The sequence below is a fragment of the Panthera onca genome, chromosome C1 (genome assembly GCF_046562875.1).
Source record: "Panthera onca isolate mPanOnc1 chromosome C1, mPanOnc1 haplotype 2, whole genome shotgun sequence".
NCBI lineage: Eukaryota > Metazoa > Chordata > Mammalia > Carnivora > Felidae > Panthera > Panthera onca.
Window position 1 is genome coordinate 183132921 of NC_138346.1, and position 24261 is coordinate 183157181.

At 45.5% G+C, this 24261-nt stretch overlaps 1 protein-coding gene across 4 annotated transcripts in view; it reads left to right on the forward strand.

Annotated features, from left to right (window-relative positions):
• Positions 1–24261, forward strand: part of LOC132670999 (BEN domain-containing protein 5) — a 1465258-nt gene that overhangs the window by 1362381 nt on the left and 78616 nt on the right. The gene's annotated exons all lie outside the window — the stretch shown is intronic.

The following is a 24261-nucleotide window of genomic DNA, read 5'->3' on the forward strand; positions in this document are numbered from 1 at the left end:
ATAGAACTTTTCAACATTTAGAGCTGCCTGAGCCAGAGTGGGTGTAGGAGCTGTGAACTTTGCCTTACTAAAAGTGTTCACCTTGAAGCTAAATGACACTGTCAAAATGGCGTATAGAGGAGATTCAGTTGGAAGATGCTGTAGTGAGATGGCATCTGAATCTCTTCTAACTTTGATGACTGTGATTTCATGATCCTTTGATTTCCATAGCCCCTAAATTTTTTTCTGATCTGGCTGGTTATAGATATTCAATAACTATTGGTTGAATTGAATTGGATTAACTATGGCAAATCGTGTTATGCCAACTGTAATGTGGTTTATAGATAGAAAACAGTTATTCACTGAGGGGACTATGAAGAATGGCTTTAAAAAAAAAGACATGGGACAGTGATAAGGTAGGAGCCATTGAACAAAATGGTATTTTAGATGAATCCCTGAGGAGAGAGGTGGGGGGGCGGGGCATGGAGGAAGAACCAAAGCGAAGGGGGTTAGGTTTGCTAAAGAGAAGAGGCTTCAGCCTGCCATTGCTATCATCAATTGGAAGTCATTGGTTTGCTCACAAACAACTAGACACTCATCCATGCTATAGAGCATAAATCAGGCAAGAATGAGTGACAGAGATATGTAGACACTTTCTGTGCCATGAATAGGTTGCTCATCAGCTGGCTGGAACTTAATAAACACATGGGGAGGCTGAACTCGTTGCATAAGCTGTGTTGTTCCTGACAGTCCACTCCTTTAAGTCCTAAGCAAGAACAGGGAGCACTAACCTGGGAGTCAAGGATCCCAGCTCCCTCCACCTCTTCTCTTTTCCCCACCCCTCTCTCCCTGCCCAGGCTTTTACTCCAGTCTTGCCTTCCTTATTTCTACAAATATTTATCAAGTAGTTTCTTCATACTAGGCATTGAGGCTTTTTCTAGTAGTGAACAAAACCCTAACCCTGGCAATCTGCAGGGAAATAGACATTAAGTAAGTAAATACTGGTAAATACAGATTTACAAATTGTGTGTGGAATTACGGGGGGAGAAAAAAGCACTGAGAATGTAACCTGTGGGTAGGATGATTATAAGTTTTGGCTTGCCTGGGGCAGTTCCCACTTATACCTGTTGTCCTAGAGTATGAACAGGGCCCCCTTTCGCTCTTAGAAGTGTCCCAGTTTGGATGATAAATTATACCGTCTCTCTACTTAAAAGCTATGTAAAAGCACTTAGCAGAGTACCTCGTGTGTAGTAGATCCTCAACAAACATTATTTGGATTGGATTAAAAGTCACATTTGACTTTAAGGGACATTGTGTCCAGTTGCAGACACTGCAGTACCCAAAAGCGTCTGCCCTAATAGCTTTAAATGCTTTCTACTCCTGACCTTCACTGTTGCGCACATCATCATAATCACTCAACCCAAAGCTGTGTGAACTGCCAGGACAGCTTCTGGCCTTGTTTCTAAATGCTCACAGCCTCACTCCTTCATCCCAGTGGCCTTCTGCTTGACAGAATCAGCAAGCAGGGGATCAGCAGACCCTCACTGGTGGGCAGGGACTATGTCTGTGAGCATCGTCGTTCCTCACCGAACCCCTTCAGGTTCTAGCTGGATGCTGGGAATAATCAGAGCTGCTGTCCACCCCTAAGGAGTTCACAGCCTGGTAGAGACAGGTATTTACAGGCAGTTATTCCAGGTGCATTTGTAGAGGGAGGCACAGGGGCTGTGGGAGCCCATGGAAGGAACCCAACCCAGGAGACCACACCTGAGCTGATGTGTGAAAGATTCCCAGGGCAGGGAAAGCTTTCCAGGAAAAGGAGACATCTGTGCATCTGCCTTGAGAGGGAGGCACCCTCAGGAGATTTCCAAGTCATTCAGTGTGGCTAGTACTAGGAGCAGACAGAAGGGCAGAGAGGGTTATGATACAGGGTGCAATTTGGACTTTTAAGCAGGGAAATGATAGGATCAGGTTTGCATTTCAGAAAGACCCCTCTGGTGTCTATAAGGGGGCCATTTTGGAGTGTCAGGGGGCCAGGATAGAGGCTGGAGACCAGTAGAGCTTACTGCTATAGGCTTGGAGAGGCATTATGGAGGGAGATGAGGGCAGCTTAGTGCCTGGCTGATTGGATGGGAAGGGGTCTTGCATGATGCCCATCGTTTGGCCTGGACAGTGGAGTGGATGTGGTACCCTTCCTGAGATGGGAACTCAGGAGGGGCAGCGAGACTGGGCACAAACTTTAGACATGTTGACTTTGAAGTTGAGCAAAAGTAGTATGTCCAACCTACACTGTGAGTCTCAGGCACGAGCTCTTCTGTGTCCCCACCTGACAACAGGAGCCTGGTGTCCTGTGTTGATGATGGCATTTACTTCAAAGGCTGCTTTCCTAGCCCTTTGCTCACTAAGCCCTTTCCCCCGCCCTATGGGTCTTAGAAACTAAGTGATGATCTTGACCATGGAGTGTTTCACCCAGAGGACTGTACTGGATCTCAGACATAAAGTGTTTTATGCCCCACTCCTGGGACAGCTCCCTGTGGACAGCCTGGCCTTTGTTTACCAGTTGTGATGAACTGTCCCCTAGGCAGAGTCTGGCTGATTCATCTCAGAGTCGCCAGTGCCCAGCAGGGACCCAGCTCTGAGCAGGCACTCAGTGTAAATGCTGAGCAAATGATGAAGTAAACCAGAGCCTCTGTGAGTTGGTTTTAATATGATTTCCCTGATGAAAAGAAGCAACTGGGCCGTATTACCTCTCCCCACTCTCACCTTCCACTCAAAGTGTCCCGGATGCTGCCACCACCATCCATGTGTCCTTTTTTTCCTGAAGACTCTGGTGTATGGACATAAAGCCTCTCCTAGGTTTCCCTGCAACCTGCTGAGATTGTCCTAAACTCTCAGGGACAAAACCTGAGATGGTATTACCTGCTCTGGTTCCCATGACACAGGCTTCTGGTCACCTTCACTAATATGCTCCATTCGTAGCCTCAGTGCCCACCCCATTCTACCCACCATTGAACTTAGCTTTCTCTGGCAACCCAGAGCCCCCTCAGATCCCTGGGTTTCAGTCTTCCCACCGTCCAAACATGTCTTACTCGGGAGCTGCTCTTCGACATTTCATCACCTTCAGTGGTGAAGACCAGGGGAGCCAGTTCCATCTCTGCTCTATATCCAGGTTTCTCCTTTCCATTCTGAAGTTAGGTCTGAGTACTCTACCTCTTCCCCAGGTAATTAGCCCCAGAAATGACATCACCTTTCAGGCGAGAGCTCAGCCCTACCCATGGAAATTTGGCTTTATCCTGGCACACGCACCATCAGCCACACAACCAGAGCCACTTGCACACAAGAGCACACACAGGGCCCTCCTCTCTCACCTATGTCCAGTTACAATCTTAAAAAGTTAAGCGCATTTACGAATGAGCTTCCTAGGACCACCCATCTATAAGTCTCCTAATGCCTAACGATCTGAGAGGCACACCCAGAGAAGTGTTCGGCAAAGATAAACAAAAAAGCAGGTGTTGCTTTAAAATGCTCAGTTAATTGAATGAAGTGCACATTTCTCAATGCATGGGCAAACCCTCTGTAACCTCTGGGGTCATAGAGATTAATGGGGCAGGATCTCAGGTCAGGAAGAACTCATAATCTGATGGGAAGTCCAGACTCTTAAGAACAGTTTTAATCCAAGGCAGCCAGGAAGGTGTGCTATGGTAGAGAAAATGCAATGCTTTGGAAATATGGGGTTGGGAGAGATTCATCCAATATGTGTGGTGTCTGAAGGATAGTTTTCTCAAGGATTTTGGACTGGGCCTCTAGCAATGGCGGCTGTAGTTTAGGGGTGAGGGAGGTTACAGGGAAAGGGGAGAGGGCATTCCAGGGAAAGCTCTCAGAGAAGTGAGAGAGGCCTCAGCTGCTGAGCTGGTATGCAGGATTTATGACAGGCAGCGCAAGAGGGCAGTGTGAGAGGCAGATGGGAAGAAGCTCATGGGTGAGTGAACATGGAGCAAAGGAATTTGGCTTCTTCCTATGGCCCCATGCTCTCTTCTTATTAAAATCAAAGTCTTAGGCCCTCTTTTGCATTGATTTTTGATTGAATTAAAAAAAATCAAAGCTATGGAACAAAACACCACTTGTTAGGAATATTCCAAGCACACACCCTCTCTCAATCTTAAGAATCAGTGTAGTCAATGGAGAGCCATCAAAAACATTTGAGCAAGGGAGACAGAGATCAATGAATAGTATTTCCATCCACTCAGTCCCCCAATTTAAAAACTTAAGTCATTCTAAAATTTAAATCCAACTGGATCTCTCCCTGCCTGATTAAGACTTTTCAATGACTCCCTATTATTTGTGGAATAAAGGCCAATGTTCCAGGAGTGCTATTCAAAGACATGCCTCATGCATATCCAGCACGTAACAGAGAACATGGCACCAGAGAGAATATTATGTTGAATGACATATGCTTTAGAAACTTACGAAAGCTGCAGTGTGGAGAGTGGATCAAAGGAGATGAGACGAAACGAAAGGAGAGAGTCCCGTTCAGTGCTTATTCCAGTAGTGCAGGTGAAGGACAATGAGATCTGAACTGGAGAGTGGTGAGCACAGCTGCTAAGAAGACTCCCTAAGGACTGACAGTGGGAGGTGAGTGGGTCCCCTCCTGCCCTTTCTTTTGCCCCCCGAGTCCCCCAAGAACCCAAGGGTCGCTTTTGCGAGGGGCTTCTATGCTCCAGGGGCGGGGGGCAGGGGGTGGTGGTGGGGATTCCTCCTTTTTCCTGGAGGAGAAAGGCCTGTGTTGCTATAACAACTTGGCTGTAGCTCTTAGACAGATCTGTTTCCTTAAATCATTTAAGGAAAATTAGCTGCCATAACAACATGGAGCAGTTTTTAAAATAGAGCAACACAGGGCCGGGTTGTTTTTTGTTTTTTTTTTTTCCCTTGCTTGCCTCCTGTAGTCCTCAAGATAAGCTGCTCTCTTTCTGTCAAATAAATAAATAAGTTATAACACATCTGCATGACAAACAGAGCAGCCGGTGGCATGGTCATCTAACACACACAGAACCAGCTCTCATTCATACTACACGGAAAACACACACACACACACACTCACACAGTCACACAATGTGGAGATGTGCAGAAAATGCCTACATTCACATACCGAAAACAAAGTATATGCATAAAAGCACCATGGACACGGTGCATACAAGACAGACACATAGATAGGTGTCAAGTTATACATGATCACACATGGAACATACACACAAACACACAGCTAGGCAGTCTCCCCACCCAGTCAAAATGGCAGGAAGTGGCCCTTGAGGTCTGCTCTTCGCATGGGCAGAGGTTTCACCGGGTCGCTAGACCAGAAGGCCCTGAGACGGTAGCTCCTCACTAGAAACCAGGGGGTGCCTGTGTGCTCATACCTGACAGCCTGGGAGAGGAGTCTTGCTACTGGAAAGGGTAAACCCACCTTGGCAAGCGGGGGGGTAGAAGGTTGGGGGCACTCCATCCCCACGCACATACACACTTAGGGGCAAACCAGGAGAGGAGGCCACAGCCATGGCCTTGGGCTGGGAAAATACTCCCTCTGTGGCAGGGTGCTTATCACCCCCTAGGAGGAGGCTGTACCACATCCCTAGGGCATTTGCAGACTGTCTCCCTGAGGCCTCAGGAGCTCTGGACTGTAGGTTCCCAAGCTTTTGTTGCATCCACATGTCTCTGGCTATATTACCCCAAAGATCCCCTGCAGGGAGCAGCTAAAGCCTGTGAAGAGAGACTGAGAATACTAGCCACCCCCCACCAGAGTGGCAGAACCACTAATTTGCTTGGTGCTCTTAGGCAAGTCTCTTCCCTTCTCTGGGCCTTTCACTCCCCACACCCGCTCCCACCCCACCTCACCCTACCCCAGTGTATACACTGTAGATGTTGAAGGATAGACTCCCCAGGGCCCATCTGGCTCCAACAGTCTGTGTCTCTGTATCATCTTGGAGTTGTCTGTTGGTTGTGAAGGCTCCCCTGATGGGTGAGATTTCCATGACAAGGCACAAAAGTCTGGCTGCTGCCAGAGAAGGACAGCCTGGAGTGAATGCCTCGGAAGGTGCTTAGCACATGGCAGATGTTCTGTAAGCATTTGTTTCCTGAGCCTCAGTGTGTCCATCAGGTAGAAGGGAAGAATAAGCCCTGGCCTGTTTACCCACAGGATGGAGAGATCCGATGTATGCGAATGTAAAGCGTTTTATCAAGGTGAAGAAGGACTATTGCCCTGGGTAGGGTGAAGAGAAATGCCCTGTTGAAGTGTCCAGACTATAGCCAGCTGCCAGAAGTTTCACAAGGGATAGACTAGATGCACTCACCACAGCCATAGATCACACACGCCAGTCTACTCAGTTATCTTTCCACACCTACCAACATGGCCCAGGAAAACAGTAAATAGCCACCAGGGGAAAGGTTCAATGTGGAAGTAAAGAATGAAGGTAAATATAATACTGTACAGGGGGCTCTGAGAACATAGGGGACTCTGGGTTCATGAAATTTTTACAGTTTTTTCCTACAATAGTTTGAGACGGTTTTGAAACTTTAAGAAATTTTAAGGGAAAATCATTATTTTTCTAAAGGGCAACTTCTCCCATCTGTGATAAAAGGCATGGTTTTTCTGTCTCTCTAGATCATAACTTTGACTCTGGCAGCAAGCAGGGTAGAGAGGGATCTCTCACTTCAGAGTAATATTCCTGTCAGGGTGGTTGTTTCCTTCAATTTCTCTAACATCTTTTCATCCTGAAAGACTCTGGATACTTCTCATCAAGTAACTAGGTACATACTGTTTCAGTGGCATGGAGATCAGCAAAGCTTCCAGAAGTTTCCCTTTAAGCCAGCTCAACTAAACTCTTGTATCTCATTTTCCTTATTTGTAAACTGGGATTAGCAATGCCCATCCCATGGGATTTCTCTCAGGGTAAGATAATATGTATATAAATCGCTGTCAATGGTAGGTATATGAGAAATGGAGCCACTAGTATTTTTATGCATTTGGCCATTACAGCACTTACCTCACTGTTCCCACTGTCCCCAGCTCCCATACCCCACCACAGACTGTGATTCCATTGAGGTCTTAGACTTCACCTTAGCCATTTGTGATCCCTGATACCCAGGGCACAGGCCTTCCATGAATGTGTGTTGGGTGAGAGAGAGAGGAAAGACAGGCAGGGAAGAAGCAATCTGCTCAGCAAGACCTAGAATTAACATCTGAACAGGGTTCTGAAGAATGGATGGGAATTTGCTGAGTCAAGAGCAGGAAGAGTATTTCAAGTCAAGAGACACACTAAGTCACTCTCCAAATCCTACTTAATCCTCAGAACCCACCTCCAGGCCCACTTTCTCTAAGATTTCCCTGAACCCTTTGGCCCACAAAGGTTTTTGTTGCTTTGTTCTTCTATCATCAGACTTTGCTTCTTTCATCTAGTAGTTTATTCCATAAACACACAGGGGGTGTATTCTGTAGGCTTGGTGCCATAGTAGCATCTCCTCTGACCTGCTCTGGATTCCAGTTTCTCAGCTAAATTGCAAACCCTTTCAGAGCCAAGGATCTGCCTTTACCTCCCTGCTCCCCTGGGCAGGGCTGGCCACTCACTGGTAGCTCAGTGAGAACCTCTTCAGCACTGATTAAAATGCAGTCTCTCTAGAGGGTGGTTGTTAGGATTTCTATATGCATCCCACAGCGCTGGGTACACCCCTGGTTAAGCACACATCCTGCTGTGTTCTTGTGGTGGTTTTCCTGCCTCCTTTAGACTGAGCTTCTCAAGGACAGAAACTCTGTCTTTTTCAGCTTATACCTCAGTTACCTGGCAGGGACTCACCCTTACTTAGTAGGCCCTTGATGAACGTTTGGGGAAATCTTGTTAGCCACCTCATCTGACACAGTGTTTCCCAGAACGATAGCACGAAAGCATCCCAGGGAAATCCATGGCACCCTCGACTTTCAAACCCCTACACTTCTCTCTCATTGTATTGCATTTCTGTTGACTCACCTTCTTTCCTTCATTTTTGCCCCTGCTGATCCCTTGTCACTAAGAGCTCCCATGTATGGAATTTTGTTCTCAAGCTCACAAATTCAGAAATTCTAGAATGTTAGAATCTAGTCATGTAGGATCTGCTACCAATATCTGTTTAACTTACCCTGATTTCTAAATTAGACCAAGCTTGCTTCTCCATTTTCCCTATCCCATGATCACCCAATTATCCAGCCACAATGAGCTGAAAAGGAGTCTCTGTGGACAGTCCCAGAATAATCTCTTTTCACTTACCCTTCTCGTCTGGTATACCTCCATGTTATCTCTTCCAGGAGTTCCCAGTAACCTATCCCATCCATTTCTCACCCCCCAGCAAACTCCTCCCCTTAGGGCCCCTGGTTTGAGGAGGTTAGGATCAGCATACAGCCTGTTACCACCTTAGACTCTCAGCCTGACCATCCTATTACCACGTACAAGTCACATTTAAGATGTTTTGTGTTCGATGTGTGAGGAACTTCTCAGAGCGTTATTTTTGGCTGTTGCTGTTGGGAGGCTCTCGAGCCCAGGAAGAATTCATGCTGGTACATCAAATAGCATATTGCATTTCAGAAATTGGCCTTAGCCATGGGAAATCAAGTAAGCCAGATGCCTAATTAGTCCATTATTTACCGTAGTGGAGAGAGCTGAATTCTGATGAAAGGAACCAGACTAATCACTGCTTCCAGCAAGAGGTGAACTGTTTAACCTTTCATCAAGAAATTGCCCCTATCCTCCAGAAGTTCTGATGCCCACCTCCCAAGCCCTGTCCTGGTCCCAGGTGTCTGGCTGTGAGACATCTTATCAGCCAGGACACAGCCTGACCTTCTGGCCAATGAGGCTTCGTGCTATCCCACTCAGCAAGCCATTCCAGGTTCATATTCTTGTTCTCACTCCAAGACTAGTAAAGTATATAGATAAAAGAGTAACTTCCCTGCAATCTTCAAAAGAAAAAGGTTGTTCATTTATCCATTCAAAAAACATTTTCAGAGCCCAGGCACCGTATACTGGAAGACAAAGACAAACAGGAAACAGTCACTTCCCTCAAGGAACCGATGATCCAGAATAGAGAGTGGTTTTCAAACTGTTTTCAGAAAAACTGCAAAAGGTCTGGGGCTCCCATGGGTAGCTCCTCTCCATTTTCACCTGTGCGGTAGAATTTTGTGATTAAGGGCTCAGGTTCAGGTCTGGGGTTTAAATCTCATTTCAACATTCTATAGCTTTGCTATCTTGGGCACGTCCCTTACCTTTGCAAGCAGCTGCTTCCTCCTTTGTAAGAGGTTGTTGTGAGGGTTAACAGAAGTGATTCCTGTGACTTGCTGAAGGCACTTTGCCAGGGATAGATATTCTCAACAGATGTTAACCTTTATCAGTTTATGACAAACGTGTTTGAATAAAGGATTCCATGGCCAGAGAAAGTTCACAAACCCCTGGTCTAGGACTTCCGCCTCAGGCTGAGGACCGCAGGCCAGGGTATTGAGCACTATGACAGGCAAGGGGCCTGGGTGCCACGCGGGAGAAACAAGTCATCACCACTGGACTTGGGGTCAGGCCAGGCTTTCTGGGGAAGGTGACCTCCGAGGTGAGTTTTGAAGATAGACGAGGAGCTGTTTAGACAGACTGGGGAAGTGTTACAGGCGGAGGGAACAGCGTGTGTGAGCATACACCTATCAGGTGACTATACTCAGAATTCTAAGGAGTTTGGTGAGCTGGACTGGGAGAGCATATGGAGAAGAAGTGGGAGGTGAGGAGAGGGGGTAGGCAGAGGCCAGTCATAAAGCCCAGGAAGCTTGGGCTTTATCCTGAAATCCAGGGAGCTCCCTATTAGGGAGTAAAAAGGATGTGGAATTCAAAAGGGAGAGGAAAAAAAAATGTTACTCTGACTTTCTGGGGTTTTAAATACATTGTTCTGTTTGTAGCCTTGAGCCAGCAATTGTAGTACTACAAACCTAGACTAAAATAATTTGAAGTGTGAATAATGATTTATGCAACAAAAAAAAAAGTCCACCAAATCATTATTTATAAATAGTGAAAAACCAAGAAAAAAATCCAAATGCCTAACAGTGGGAAACTGATTAAGTGAATCACGATACATTCGTATAATGGATGTTTATGAAGAGTGTACAATATTATAAAAATGCTTATGCTATAATTTTAAATGAAAAGAATCAGAAGACAAAATTACATGTGTATTATGTGTTAAGACATATAACAACTAGGTTTAACATACACACAAAGGAATGGATGTAAAGTAGATGTTAACAGTGGCATTTCTGGGTACTAAGGTTGTTTCCTTCCTCTCTGCTTTTGTATATTTCCCAGCAATTTTCCACAAGTATATTTTAACTTTAAAACTGGAAAAAAAATGTATGGAATGAGGAGGGAGGCTGGCCCCCCAGATATGAGGAGGGACCTCATTTTATAAAATAAAATAAAATAACCCTCAGAGGCAGCTACTTGGTGCTGGGCCAGTCCCTAGGATTAGAGCCTGAGGAAGCCAGCCCAGCCCACATTAGAGAAGGAAACTGGGGTCAGTTGATACCTATCTATGCATCTGTCTTCTGACTAGCCATCCTTTTGTCTGTCTTTCCACACAACCATCCATCCATTGTACCTCTACTACCCTTTGCTCACAACTCCTATCCCAGAGGCACCCACGTCCAGGCTTCTAACATCCTAGGAAGTCTGCCAACTCTTGGCCCTCTTGGTAAGTGTAACAGGGACCTCACCACCCCAGAGCAAACCTCAGATTGTGCCCTTTCTTCCTACTTTGTTCTCATTCTGCTAAGTACCTTGGCCTTTAAGCACCACCCTGTAAGCAGGAAGGACAGGGGGCAGACCCTTTACTCTCCTAGGGACTTAGAGCAAGGACTGAGCAGTTAGCTGGACCAGCCTCCATCCAGCTCCTGCACTTCCTACCATCTCACCTCTCTCAGACTCTGTGGCCCGATCTGTGAAATGGGGTAATAGTCTTTCCTCATAGAGGCATTATAAGGTTAGAAAATGACACTACACGTAGTGCGGTATTTTCTAAGGCTGGTAAATTATAAGCACCTGATAAATGTTAGCGTTTATTCTTATTATAAACTCAAATCTAGGGGCGCCTGGGTGGCGCAGTCGGTTAAGCGTCCGACTTCAGCCAGGTCACGATCTCGCGGTCCGTGAGTTCGAGCCCCGCGTCAGGCTCTGGGCTGATGGCTCGGAGCCTGGAGCCTGTTTCCGATTCTGTGTCTCCCTCTCTCTCTGCCCCTCCCCCGTTCATGCTCTGTCTCTCTCTGTCCCAAAAATAAATAAAAAAGGTTGAAAAAAAAAAATTTAAACTCAAATCTAGTAGTATACGGTAACTGATATTTCAATGTTAATTTCACAATTTCGATGTTAATTTCAGAACATGATCACCGTCTGTAAACTGTAGTATTTAAAAAATAGCTACAGCTCTGGTTATTAAAAGAGCATTGCAAGTAGGTCTTAAAAGAGAGCAAGCCCTCACTTTTCTCTGGGCTTCTCTGACCACTCCCCAACTCCCTCCCATCTGTGAGTCTTTTCTTCAGCTTGAGCTAATACCTTTAATTGCATGACAGTAAGCTCAGTTCCAGGGGTGAGAGCCTTTCTCTCTCAGGGCTTCCTGTATTGGTCCGTTCTAATCCATTCTGGGTGAACTTTACAGTTTAACCTTCGGAAGGCAAGATTTCTGTCACTTCTAGGGTTTGGGTATGTGCGCATGTCTGTGTATAATCCCTAAGGGATGACAACAGCAAGGATGGTTCCAAAATGAATACCGGAAACGTGACCCTCAGGAACCCTCCAGGGCAATTCCAGACCCTGAGTGTGGCCTGGAGCTGGTTTCCGGGGCTGAGGCTCAGGACCTGGGCTTGCTGAAAGGTGGAGTTTGGACCCTGATTGGCAGCCAAGTCTACTTGACGAAATGGCCTCTCTCTGGCTGTGTCTACAGGGCCTGTCGAGGCTAAAGCTTTTCTTTAAACTCCTGGCACGACCAGCACACACACTCAGCAGTCAGAAAAGTTGACTTACTCAGGCTCCCATTCACAAATGGATACTTTCTTTCTGCTGGAGTTTAGCTCCAGGCTGTAACCTTGAAAAATCCTCTACCTGCCAAGGCATGTTCTTTAATAGACATCTTTGCCATGTGACTGGATTTTCTGGAGTGGATGGGACAAATGAAGACAGCTTCTCAGGACCTTGGGGTGGGGGTGGGAGTAGGAAAGAGGGAAGGCGCTGTTATTTATTGAGCAGGTGTTAAGTGCTTAGTCATTGTCTCATGTAACCCATAGAACAACCATATGAAATGGGCATCATTATCCCTGTTTCGCAGGTGAGGAAACTGAGGCTCAAAGTGAATGACACCTTCCACAACTCCCCACCCCAACCATAATCTCCCCTGTTGCACACATTTGTCACTCCACAGCACACTGATTGGTTTATGTGCTTGTTTTCTCTACTCAGCTGTGAACTCCTTGAAGGATAAAACTGTATCTCTCACCTCTGCGGTCTCTTGCCCAGGGCACAGTACCTAACACATTAGTAAAATGTCAGTTGCAAGAAGGAACAAATGAAAAGCGGTCAGAACCTGCAAGGTCATGGCAACTGGTAGTAGCAGTTGGAAACAGAAGATCTGCAGGAGCCCAGGGCCAACTTCTGTAGTGCCTCGGGTGAGCTGCTCCCCAGGGGAAGAGCAGCCTGCAGGAGGCTCAACATTTCCCAGGGGGTCTCCTCTTTCATTTTTAAAACACATGTAAATGGTGAACCTAGAAGAGAGGCATTCTATTGATTTACTTTTTCTTGAATATGATGACACCTTTTAGTAGCAAATGTTCAGAATCGTCCCCATTGTCTTGATTCTGTTGATGTTGTAAATGGAATTCCAGATTTAGTCCATTACTTTGGATACCCTGCCCCTCCCTGAGGAGCACTTAGTTTGAGAAGTCCAAAATGAACTCCATGGGTTGAACATGACAGGTGAATTAGGAGTCGGGGTCTTATTAAAAAAATAAATAAATAAAACAATTTTTTAATGTTCATTTATTTTTAAGAAAGAGAGACACACAGAGAGACAGAGTGTGAGCAGGGGAGGGGCAGAGAGAAGGACACACAGAATCTAAAGCGGGCTCCAGGCTCTGAGCTGTCAACACAGAGCCCGATGTAGGACTCAAACTCACAGACCGGAAGACCATGACCTGAGCCAAAGTCAGATGCTTAACCGGCTGAGCCACCCAGGTGCCCCAGAAGTTGAGGTCTTAAAGGGGGCTGGCCGATACCAATGCAGTCAAGAGGTTTGCACCTCAGGATGTCTCCTCTTTATCCACAGGGTGTGGGCACCACCTGAGGATGTCCACATTCCTAACCTCTGATTTGGCCACTTTTGACCTTGAATTAGTAACTTAATTCCAGCCTTCTGGGGCCTCAGAGCTTACTTTGCCCTTTGTGGAGCCATAGAAACTCAAGCTGCAAAAACCAAAGAGGTGCTCCAAACTAATCTTCCATAGGAAGAGAATATATAGAGAGAACACATAAGCCCAGGGCAGGAAACTGGCTTGCCCAAGGTTGCACAGTGAGAGTACTGTGGAGCTGGGACTCACACTCAGGTCCTCGTGACTTGTGTCAGATTGGAGCACATGGACTGTAGGCTAGGGATGAATCACTAGCACATGGGTCTTGTTATAATTATTTTCACTGATTTGTCACAGAAATGTATAGTTTTCAGAGCACAGTCACATACAAGCATTCATTTGATGGTGGCTGCAGTGTCGTGAGGTAGAGATGATGTGTTTTGTTTTGCAAATGGGGAAACTAAGGCCTACAATTATTAAGTAATTTTCTGAAGAGACAGAGTCAGGGTTTAATTTTCATTCTTCCGAGTCCAGATGGCCCTTAGTCCAGCCCAGGGCCAAGCACACAAATATCAAAGGAAGAAGAGAGCAGGAGGAACAGGAAAAAAGGTTATGGCTCTTTTCTTCCTTTCAAAACACCCACATTCAGTGTCCTCTCACAGACCTCCAAGGTTTCCCCAAAAGCCTCTGAAGGAGGGTAGAGCATGAGTGGGTGAGGGAGGGAGCTCAGGGTCCAAGCAATGGGCAGGGCCAACTCAAGGCTAAAAAGTTGCCTTGCAGAAGTAGCAGGCTCAAGGCCAGAACAAGTCAAATCCTGAGGAACAAAGGGCCAGCCAGTGGGTTGGATGGCTACGGGCAGAGAAAGGGCAGAGAGACTTTCTGTGGGCATCGGTAGGAGAGATGACAGTTAAGACAAGAAATACCACATGGGCAAAGGCACATAGGAAGAAGAGAATAGCAGGAAGGAGGTGGGTCTGGCTGATGTAGGATGTCCCTTTGGGGAAGGAATGGATTTTTTAAAAAGTCATCAGATTCTAAAGGGCCTCAGAACACCAGGCTGAGATATTTGAGTTTTATCATTTGGGCCAAAGGGAACTATTGGAGGTCTGTGGGCAGGGAAAGTGTGGAAAGACAAGCATTAGCTCTGATTATGCAATCAGGACCAGCGTTTAGACCTCAAAACGGTGACCCCTTTAATCTGACAGTCTGCTTTGGTATAATTTGTTAAAAATGACAAAATGTCTCATTTTCCTGCAGTTCATCTTGACCTTTCTTAATATTAGAAAGTTAATTTCAGAAGGGAAATAAATGTATTAGTGTTGTCACAGTCATAAAAAGATGAATTCTGTGCTGTCAAGCTACTCTCTGAATGAATCCATCATGCTGTAAAATGGTTACCTTCCAAAACCCAACATCTTCTCAGCTCCCTCCCTCTTTTCCTCCTTCCCTTCCTCCTTCTTTCTTTCCTCCCTTCTCTCTTCTATCCCTCACTCCTTCCATCTGCTACCATATCCACGATGATGTGCTCTGGGGAGACAGAGATAAAAGACATGGTCCCTGCTCTAAGACAAGACACACTCTAGTGTGGAAGTCAGAGAAGGAAACCAGCCATTGTATATGTCTAAATGCCATGAAAGGAAAGAGCTGAGAGCCAAGGGGGCAAACAGAAGGGGCTATCCATTCTGCAGAGGGAACTCTTTTTAAATTAGGAAACCATGCCCATTAGTAGGACTTGGGTTGACTCTGTGATTAGGAGAAAAGACAGTAGGTAGGATCCTGAAACCTTGGATTCTGGCTGCATCTCTGAAATAGCACAGTTACTAGCTAGTGACCGCCTCGATTGTAGTAAGTATTCCACATACATTATTTCACCTAACCTTCACATCCTTATCAAGAGCCTCGTATTGTTCCCACTTGCTCGAAAGAGGAAAAGGAGGCTCAGAGAGATGAAATAATTTGGCCCACCTGGGTTGTAAATCTTGCACATTGAGTTGACTCCAAAATTGGAGTGGCCTGCAACATACTGTGCTTCATCTCTGGCTAGCTAGAGAGAGTTCTTTCTTTTTTTATTATATTACATGGTCTACTGTTATTAACTTTACTATACCAATTATACTTATTTCTTGGGTAACCTTGGAAAGCCCAGTTCTTTTCTCTGTCTGGATCTTAGGTCCCTGTTAGTTCAATGAAGAGGTTGGACCAACCCTGACCTCCTCTGGCTATAAGGAAACTCTTGCAATCTGAAGGCATGGTGTAAGTCAGTGCTTCCCAAACCTAATATGCGGGAAACATCTGGGTATTCTTATTCAAACTCTTAAAATTCAAATTCTGTTCTGAAGGTCTGGAGTGGGATCTGAGAATTTACATTTCTAATAAACTGCCAGGTGATGCTGATGTTACTAGTTCAAGGACTCTGCTTTGAGTAGCAAGGGCATGACCTATGGTAGGACCAAACTTTTGGGCCCCGGGTGGACCCACTGAGGTTGTGGGGTTAGGGTTCCTGAAAGAAAAGCAAGCAATAAAAGCAGTCTAACCCAGATCTGGTCAGCAAATGGAGTTCTGCATTCATTTTGCTACCTAGGATTTTCACTGTCTTGGGTTTAAAACCAGTGATTCTCCTGAGAGAGTAAAAGGAAGAAAATTGAACTTTTAAAATCTTGAAAACATTTTATCTGTCGTAACCACATCTGTTTTAGTTCAAGGTGCAGTCTGATGTTTTCCCCATAGCTCAGATTTCCATGTCAGAGGAGTGTAGCAACAGAGCTCCTCTGGGGAGGTGACAATCTCCTTCCCTCCCCACACCTTGGTTTGTGTGGGGTTGCAGCTTTACCAAGATGCATCAGCACACTTACAACTTCCTAAGGTATAATTTCCCAAAGCCCTTCAGGGACCCTCATTACCTTCTGGGTTAAGAGCCTCCAGCTTGACATTCAAAGGTTTAGACTCCTTCCTTTATGTTCCTTTGCATGAAACTTCTACTCTTATTCTAACTGCCTGTTCCTCCTTTACTAAAGGACATTGACTCACCCACATTCACAGGCCACCCTTGTCACATCCATACCCACCCCTGCACCCTCACCCCACACACTCCTCTCTGAGTGATTACCTTCCCTCTCTCTTCCCAGCTCTCAGGATTCTACGTAGCTTTCAGCTTTGTCTTTGCACCACCACTCCCAGGAAGACCTCTGTCATTGTCCCAGATATAAATGAGTGCTTATGTGGGCCCACAAGCTTTTTTATATACTTCAATTCCGAGAAAAACCACATGAAGGAAGAGTCACCCCCATTTTATATATGAGCAAAAAGAGATATGGGGATTCCAACCCAGATCTGTTGCATTCCAAAGTCCTTTGCCCTCCCCCAGCATGTTATTTATGTCTCCTACTGTATCATCATACCCTCCTTTGGTTTAGAGCTACTTTTCCTCATGGTGAGAGGAAAGAGGGTGAGGTAGGCAGAATGGCCCGGACGACTGCTAAATGTAAGTGGGGGGAAGGATGCTAGGGGAACGCAAGTTAGGGGACCAGACGCACATTTGCGCACCTCTTTTCCATGGAAGAGCAAGCACTAGAGCCCTTCAGTGTATGCAAAACACTTTCCCTGGGTTATCTCACTTGAGTCTCAAGATTACCTTCTTTGGGCTATGTTTTGATGGATTCCTATGATTATTCTCAATACTACTGGGTCCCATTCAAGCCAGTTGAGACTGATGAGTTAGAGGCAATCAAATCCTAGCATGTCAGAGCCAGAAGGAAAATGAGAGATCCTCATTCAAATCTCTTCATTTTACAAATGAGAAAATTAATGCCAGAAGGAAAGTGACCTCCTCAAGGTCACATAGCAATTTGGTGGCATAGATTGATTTTTGGCATTTACTGCATCTTTTTCCTGTAGCATCTTCTATTTCAGAACTAGGTGCCTATGGGTGAATACATATTGTAGTTAGTGCCATTGGTTCTTCATGGGGCAGAAGTCCGAGAAAGAAACTGCCACGTCTGATTCATCTTTGTCTCTCTGCCAAAAGGTGGACTTCCACCGCCATTTTCTTTTCATCAGAAGGTGCTGGTTTTTCCTCCCGTACCATATACTTTTCAACTCTTTCTCTAATTATTTTGAATCCATTGAGTGCTTAAAATGCTCACAAACACAGCCCTTACCTGCATGGTCTGAATTCATAATCATTGCACCATTAGAGGCAACTTCAACCATGAGAAGAACAGACTTCTACAAGAAACTGTGCTCTTCACATCAGCTTTGCTGTGGTAACGACCTCAAGAGCTTGGGAGGTTATCACGGCAAACATTTATTCCATGCCTGTGCTACACGAGGGCTGTGAGGGAGTCAGCCACAGCTCTGCCGGGCTGTGCATGCCCCCATCCTTGCTTTTCATCCGGGGCCCAGGCTGAGTATTTCCCCATCTGGGATGGGCCATTTTCATGGCAGAGGGCAGAAATACAATCCCGTTCAAGGCTTCCACACAGGAGTGGCAAATGTCATGGCTGTTCATATTCCATTGGCCAAAGCATATCCCAAGGCCAAGGCCAAAGTCAGTGAGGTGGGGATATATGTAGACTCCTCTTGGATTCTTAGGCAAATAAATGACAGCAGGAGATCCCTTGTTACAGCAAGAGAGAGAATCAAGAACAAGGACTGAAATTACCTTGTTGCCCAATCAAAATATAGCACTTGCCCTTTTTGGTGCCCCAATTTCTTATCTTTAAAATGAGGATTTTGGCTTAGGGAAGCAAAGAATGTAATAGAAAGAATCAGATATATCTGGGTTCAAGTTCCAGTTATACCACAGACTAGCTGTGTGATCTTAGGTAAGTTATTTAACCTCTCTCCATGTCTTCATGTGTTTCTACAAAAATTCAAGTCTGGCGTTAAAAAAAGCCAGAATGGCCTCAACCTCTTAATATTTCTCATAATCTCTTCTTTTTTTAACCTTAGATTTATCTTTTAGAAAATAATGTTTCATGTGAGGGAACAGTTTTTTAGTTCTGTTAAATTTAAGAAAAATTGGGGGCGCCTGGGTGGCGCAGTCGGTTAAGCGTCCGACTTCAGCCAGGTCACGATCTCGCGGTCTGTGAGTTCGAGCCCCGCGTCAGGCTCTGGGCTGATGGCTCGGAGCCTGGAGCCTGTTTCAGATTCTGTGTCTCCCTCTCTCTCTGCCCCTCCCCCGTTCATGCTCTGTCTCTCTCTGTCCCAAAAATAAATAAAAAACGTTGAAAAAAAAAAAATTTAAATTTAAGAAAAATTGAATTCAGTACCTCTTTAAATAGAAATATTTATAGTATATTCTGTTTTTATAAAAGCTTTTTAATTTAGGCATCTATTTGGCCAGCAGCTATATATTGTTTTGTCTGTGCATATGGGAAGCTGTTAATAACCGTTGTTTCTGGGTTATGGGATTTCAAGTGATTTAACTTTCACCTTTGACCAGCAACTGTGTTCAGATCTCGGCTCTGAGCTTCTGTAGGGAATGACACCACTGCCTTTCCTCACCTTCATCTATATAACTCAGTGGATCCCATGCTGTCCTTGTAGACCCCACTTCTCCAGGGAGCCTTTCGTGCCCCAGCCATCCCCAGGCGGCTTTCCCCTGTGCTCTCCGCCCTTGTGCAAGCTGTCACAGCCTTGACCACCCTGCAGTGGAGTTGCCTGATGTTTGCCTCTCTCTTGCCTGAGAGTGCACCTTCCTGCTGCAGGAACTGGGGCTTCTTTATCTGTTTATTCCAGCACTCAGCTCAGGTCTGCCGCACAAAAGTGCTCTGTGAGCATTTGTTGAATGAATTAATGAATGCTGTTCTGTTGGTTCTGTTCCGTCCAAGCAAGCGGCCGATTCCCACAAAGAGCAGCCTTGCAGCAGCTAGGCAGCCAACCCTCAGACCCCCTGACAGGGCATGGAGCCTGGGCTGTCTCCACACTGTGTTTGCTGGTTTCAGTCCCCTGCAGCTCCCACTGCCTCCCGCTTCTCTCTGCCTCCCTGGGGCTAAGAGAGCTCCCTGTTTCTGAGCCTAGCTGTTTATTTTTCTTTTCCCCATTGTGGAATGTTGCAGCACTTAAACTTTAAAAATAAGGGGATTGATTTTTATCTTGAGTTTGTGTTTGCTTCTTTCTGAGTAGAGAGTTTAAAAACATTCTTATTCCTGGGGCGCCGAAGCATCCAGCTTCGGCTTAGGTCATGATCTCACGGTTCGGTTTGTGAGCTCAAGCCCTGCATTGGGCTCTGTGCTGACAGTTCAGAGCCTGGAGCCTGCTTCATATTCTATGTCTGCCTCTCTCTCTCTGCCCCTCCGCTGCTCATGCACTGTCTCTCCAAAATGAATAAATGTTAAAAATTTTTTAAAAGATTCTTATTCCCCTTACATCAGTAGAGATACATAGAGGCAAAGAGGCACACAAAATGCTCATCTATAGTACAGCCTACTGATGAAGGGCGTATGCTTTGCAGTCTTGCAGATTGGTTTTAAATCCTTTCTCTCGTTCAGCTGTGTAACCTTGGGCATGTGAGGCACCCGCTCTGAAACTTTATCTTTTAAATGAGGACAATATGTAAATCTCTAACTGACGTGAAAATGAAATGAGTAATGCATGTAAAACATAGAACAATACCTGACAGTCTCATAAAATGGTGAGGATTGCTGGTTTACACACACACACACACACACACACACACACACACACACACCTATATATATAGTAAACATGCATATATATATATATATATATATATATATATATATATATAGTATTATATATATTATGCATATATATAAACATGCATGTTTATATATATATATATATATATGTGTGTGTGTGTGTGTGTGTGTGTGTGTGTTTAGCATTCTCACCACTACAAGATAGATATTAGGATTACTATCCCCATTTTATGAGTGAGGAAACAAATGCATTATCCCTGTAGTCCTACAGACAACACTTGTCACCAGAGTGTGCACTTAGTCCCTACAGCTCTCTACCCTTGGGGCGAGGTAGGCATTGGCAAGTCTGGGGCCCTTCCCCTACCACCCTCTCCTCGCCCCCTGCTCTTTCTTGCTCTCTCTGCTCCCTGCCTTGAAGTCAGGCCATCTGACAGGAGAGTCCCTTCTCTCCTACCCTTCACTGAAGCTCGCAGCCCTGGGCCTCTGCCAGGGAGCCTCAGGCCTGCTTCTAAGCCATTTGTCAGGCTGCCAGAGGGCCCGGCGGCCATCAGTTTTTCACACACAGATATCAGGGCAGCTGACAGAGCTGGGCAAGCTTGGCAATGGGCGTTCCCTGTGAACAGAATCTCAATGAAGGCTCTGGCCCAACTCATAGTGGGTGTTTATGACCTGGCGGGGTTGGGGGGGGGGGGGGTTGGCGGGGGTGCTGTCCTGGCAGTCAGGGAGGAGAGTCAATACTGCTGGCTCAGGGCCCAGCTGCCAGCCCCTGCTCCTCTGATCTGGGCTGGTTCCCTGTCCTCAAGCATGTGGAGAGCTGTTTAGTTACATTTGATGCCCTCCTCTTCCAGATTGTGTGTGCACGTGTACATGCATGTGTGTAGGGGAAAGGAGGGATCTCTCATCATCCACCTGGAAGCTGGTTTCCTGGGGTAGAGAATGGGGCCAACAGGGAGGGAGTGTGGGGAGAGAAGGGAGGATAAGGAAGAGAATTACAAGGAATCTGAATCCACTGGGAAAACAAAAGAGGGAAATGAAGGAAATTGGAGAGAGAAAAGAAAGTGTATAGAATACTTTTGACCACCTAATCTGACACTTTCCCCCTAAACATGCTTGGTGACAGTCAAAACTGCACATAGTTGCCCCAGAGGTTTGTAGGTGAGGGAACAAAGCAGCCTCTTAATTTTATTTAAACGTTATCTTTATCTTCAAAATACATACAACCAAAACCTCAACACGCAACATGAACCTGTCAAAGGTCTCAGTCATCTCCCTTCAGGGATGCAACCCCACACCACCTCTCCAGCCGTCCTCCCCAGCCTCAGCAGTTCTGGAGGGTGACTATAGGTGGTGCCTTCTAGTGCCTGGAAGCACATCCTACCCAGCAGCCTCAGTGTGGGTAGGAAAGATTCAGCACGCCCAGTCATGGGTTAGGCACTGAGCACTGGGGGTGTAGAGGCTGGTGGACCCAGCCTCTACCCTCAGGCAGCTCATAGTCCAATGGGTGAGGCAGATCCAATAGAAGATTATTGTGGCCCCCGCAGCAGTCAGGCAGGGACAGCAGCAGCTTCCACGTGTAGGACACATACTCTATGCCAGGTGTTTTGTTTTGTTACATTATCCCTAATCCCCAAATAATCCTAGAACAGATATGATCAGGTATGTTGCAGAGATGAGAAAACCAAGGCTAAGCAGGTACATGACTTGCCGTAAGTCCTGCAGCTGATAGGTAGGTGAACAGGGTTTAAATAAACATCTCTTATTTCCAAGTCCAGGTTCATCCTACTCTCTTGAATCCTGTACAGAAGAGGGTGACCTAAGAGGGCAGAAAATGAACCCATGCTGGAAGGGTGGTCAGGAAAGGCTCTCCAAAGGGAGCAACGGTTATGTTGAGTCTTAGAGGATAAGCAGAGGTTGGCCAGGCATCCACAAGCAGGGGGAAGATCAGGTGATAAACGTGCACTGGTGACAATGGCATGGCTTTTGTAGGGCTTGAAGAGGGTCCTGTGACTAGACTGAACAGTGCTAGAGAAAAGTGATATGATATAAGGTAGAGAAATGGGTAGGGCCAAGTCAGGAAGGCTCTTCATGGTAGAGCATTATCCTGAAGTCTTTGGGAGAAGTAACAGAGCTTTATAGAGTGGGTACAGGACAGGGTCACACTTGTGCTTAGGAAAGTTGTCTCCAGCCATGTGAAGAGGCTGAGTGGAAGGTGGAGAGCTTGGAGGTACTCTCAGCATCTGTCCATCCACCTCCATTTGTCTCCATCATTTCTCCATGCCTTGGTCTCCTCTGGTCTGTCTTGTCTCTGTTTGCCTATATCCCATTATCATTCTCTACCTCTATCTGACCTGCTTGTTTATCCAGGTCCTCAGCTTCTCTGTGTAACCCTAGGCAAGACACCTCACCACTCTGAGACAAGCATCGCTCATCAATAAAATGAGGATCATAATGACAGCCTCAAAAAGTTAGATTGGGGATTAAGGCTGATACTGTGCATTATATTACAAAGTACCATACAAACGTGAAGGATTATTGTTATCTAGCTATGTCTCTCTCAGGTGTTACATTTTGTTTGTTTGTTTGTTTGTTTATTTACTTATTTATTTTTGAACAAACATTCATTGAGTATCCAGTCTAGGCTGGGCACCTTTTTGTATATCTGGTGAGAGGGGGAGTTTACAATAAATCAGAAACAATACCATCCTTCTAGGGGATCAGAGTGTAGTAGAAGCACACAAAAAGCTAAAATAGAAGCTTTGTTGTATGTTTATAACTTGCTGCCTATCTATCTGTCTAGTTGCCTGTTCATCCATCCAACCATCTATCCATCCATCCATCCATCCATCCATCCATCCATCCTTATCTCTCTCTCTGGATCGCTAGTTGTTTTGGCTCTCTAGTTGTGCTTACATATGTATTCACAGATAGTCACTGATTCAGAACCATCTAGGTCATGTTGGCTCTCATTTGTGACCCCCACCCCTATTGTGGACCACCTTTTACCATGAAGTGTTAGAGAGCCCTTGTCTATGAAGAGAGAAGAATGAGCTGCAAAGAGACCACTGCTCTAGATGACTTGGAGGGTGTATTCTTTACCCAGTCATTTGACTTCCAGGACTCTCCTGAAGATTTGAGCTGATCCTACATGGATCGGACACTGCCACTTTCCATAAGCCAAGAAAGCTAGGTTGAAAACCTTAAGGAACTTATTTCATTGAATTTTACAGTTTCTGTGACTCATCACCAGCTAGTCCCCAGATAGTCCTCAGGCAATTCCAAACATCCTCATCTTTAACAAAGACTGTAAAGAGTGAGTGGTGACTTTGCTCTGCAAGCCCTTTGTCTCTGAAATGTCCTCTAAGAAGAAGTATTGTGGCACAGGGAGCAAGTCCTGCTCTGCTGCTTAGAGGCTCTGTGACTATAATCACGTTACGCAGGCAGTCTGGGTGTCAATGTCAGAATCAACAAGATCAGGATAATCTTTCCTATTAGGGTTGTTGTAAGGATGTATTGATATGATGTCCAGAGTGTTTAGCACAGTACCTGACCTCTTGTATGCTCATTAAATTGGCTCATGACAAGAGTCAGATTTATTTTTCCTTAGTGATGAAACATACTGTTGCTAACCTACACACCCTGAGTTTGTGGTTTTGTATGTGTGTGTGTTTTGTGTGTATGAAATCAGACGTGCTTGTGCAAGTGTAGTTGTATATGGATACATATTTTAAATTCTAATGTACCACTTATGACTGCTAAGATTATAGCATTTTTTCTGTAATGATGGCCATGTTCTTCTGCACTGTCCATTGACACTAGCTACTGGCCACATGTGGCCATTGAGCATTTGTAGTGTGACTAGTACAACTGAGAAACTGACTTCTTATTAAGTTAATTTAAATTATTTTAAATTTAAATAGTCACATGTGACTGCTATATTGGACAGTGTGGCCCTAGAATATTGTTTGTAGTATCAAACAATCAATCAATCAAACAATCAAATAGAATATTGTTTGTAGTTTGAAGTAATCGCGATGGGATGAAAAAAAAATTACTGAGCACCTACGGCGTTTCAGGCACTTGGACACACACTAACTCATTTAACCCAGGTCAGCCCTGTGAGGGAAGTGGTATTATCATTACCTCCTGTTTGCTGACAAGGGGAAACTAAGACTTGGAGAAATGAAGAGACTCCTTCAATGTCACACAGCCAGTTCAGGGTTTGAGCCTAGATCTCAAATTCCAAAA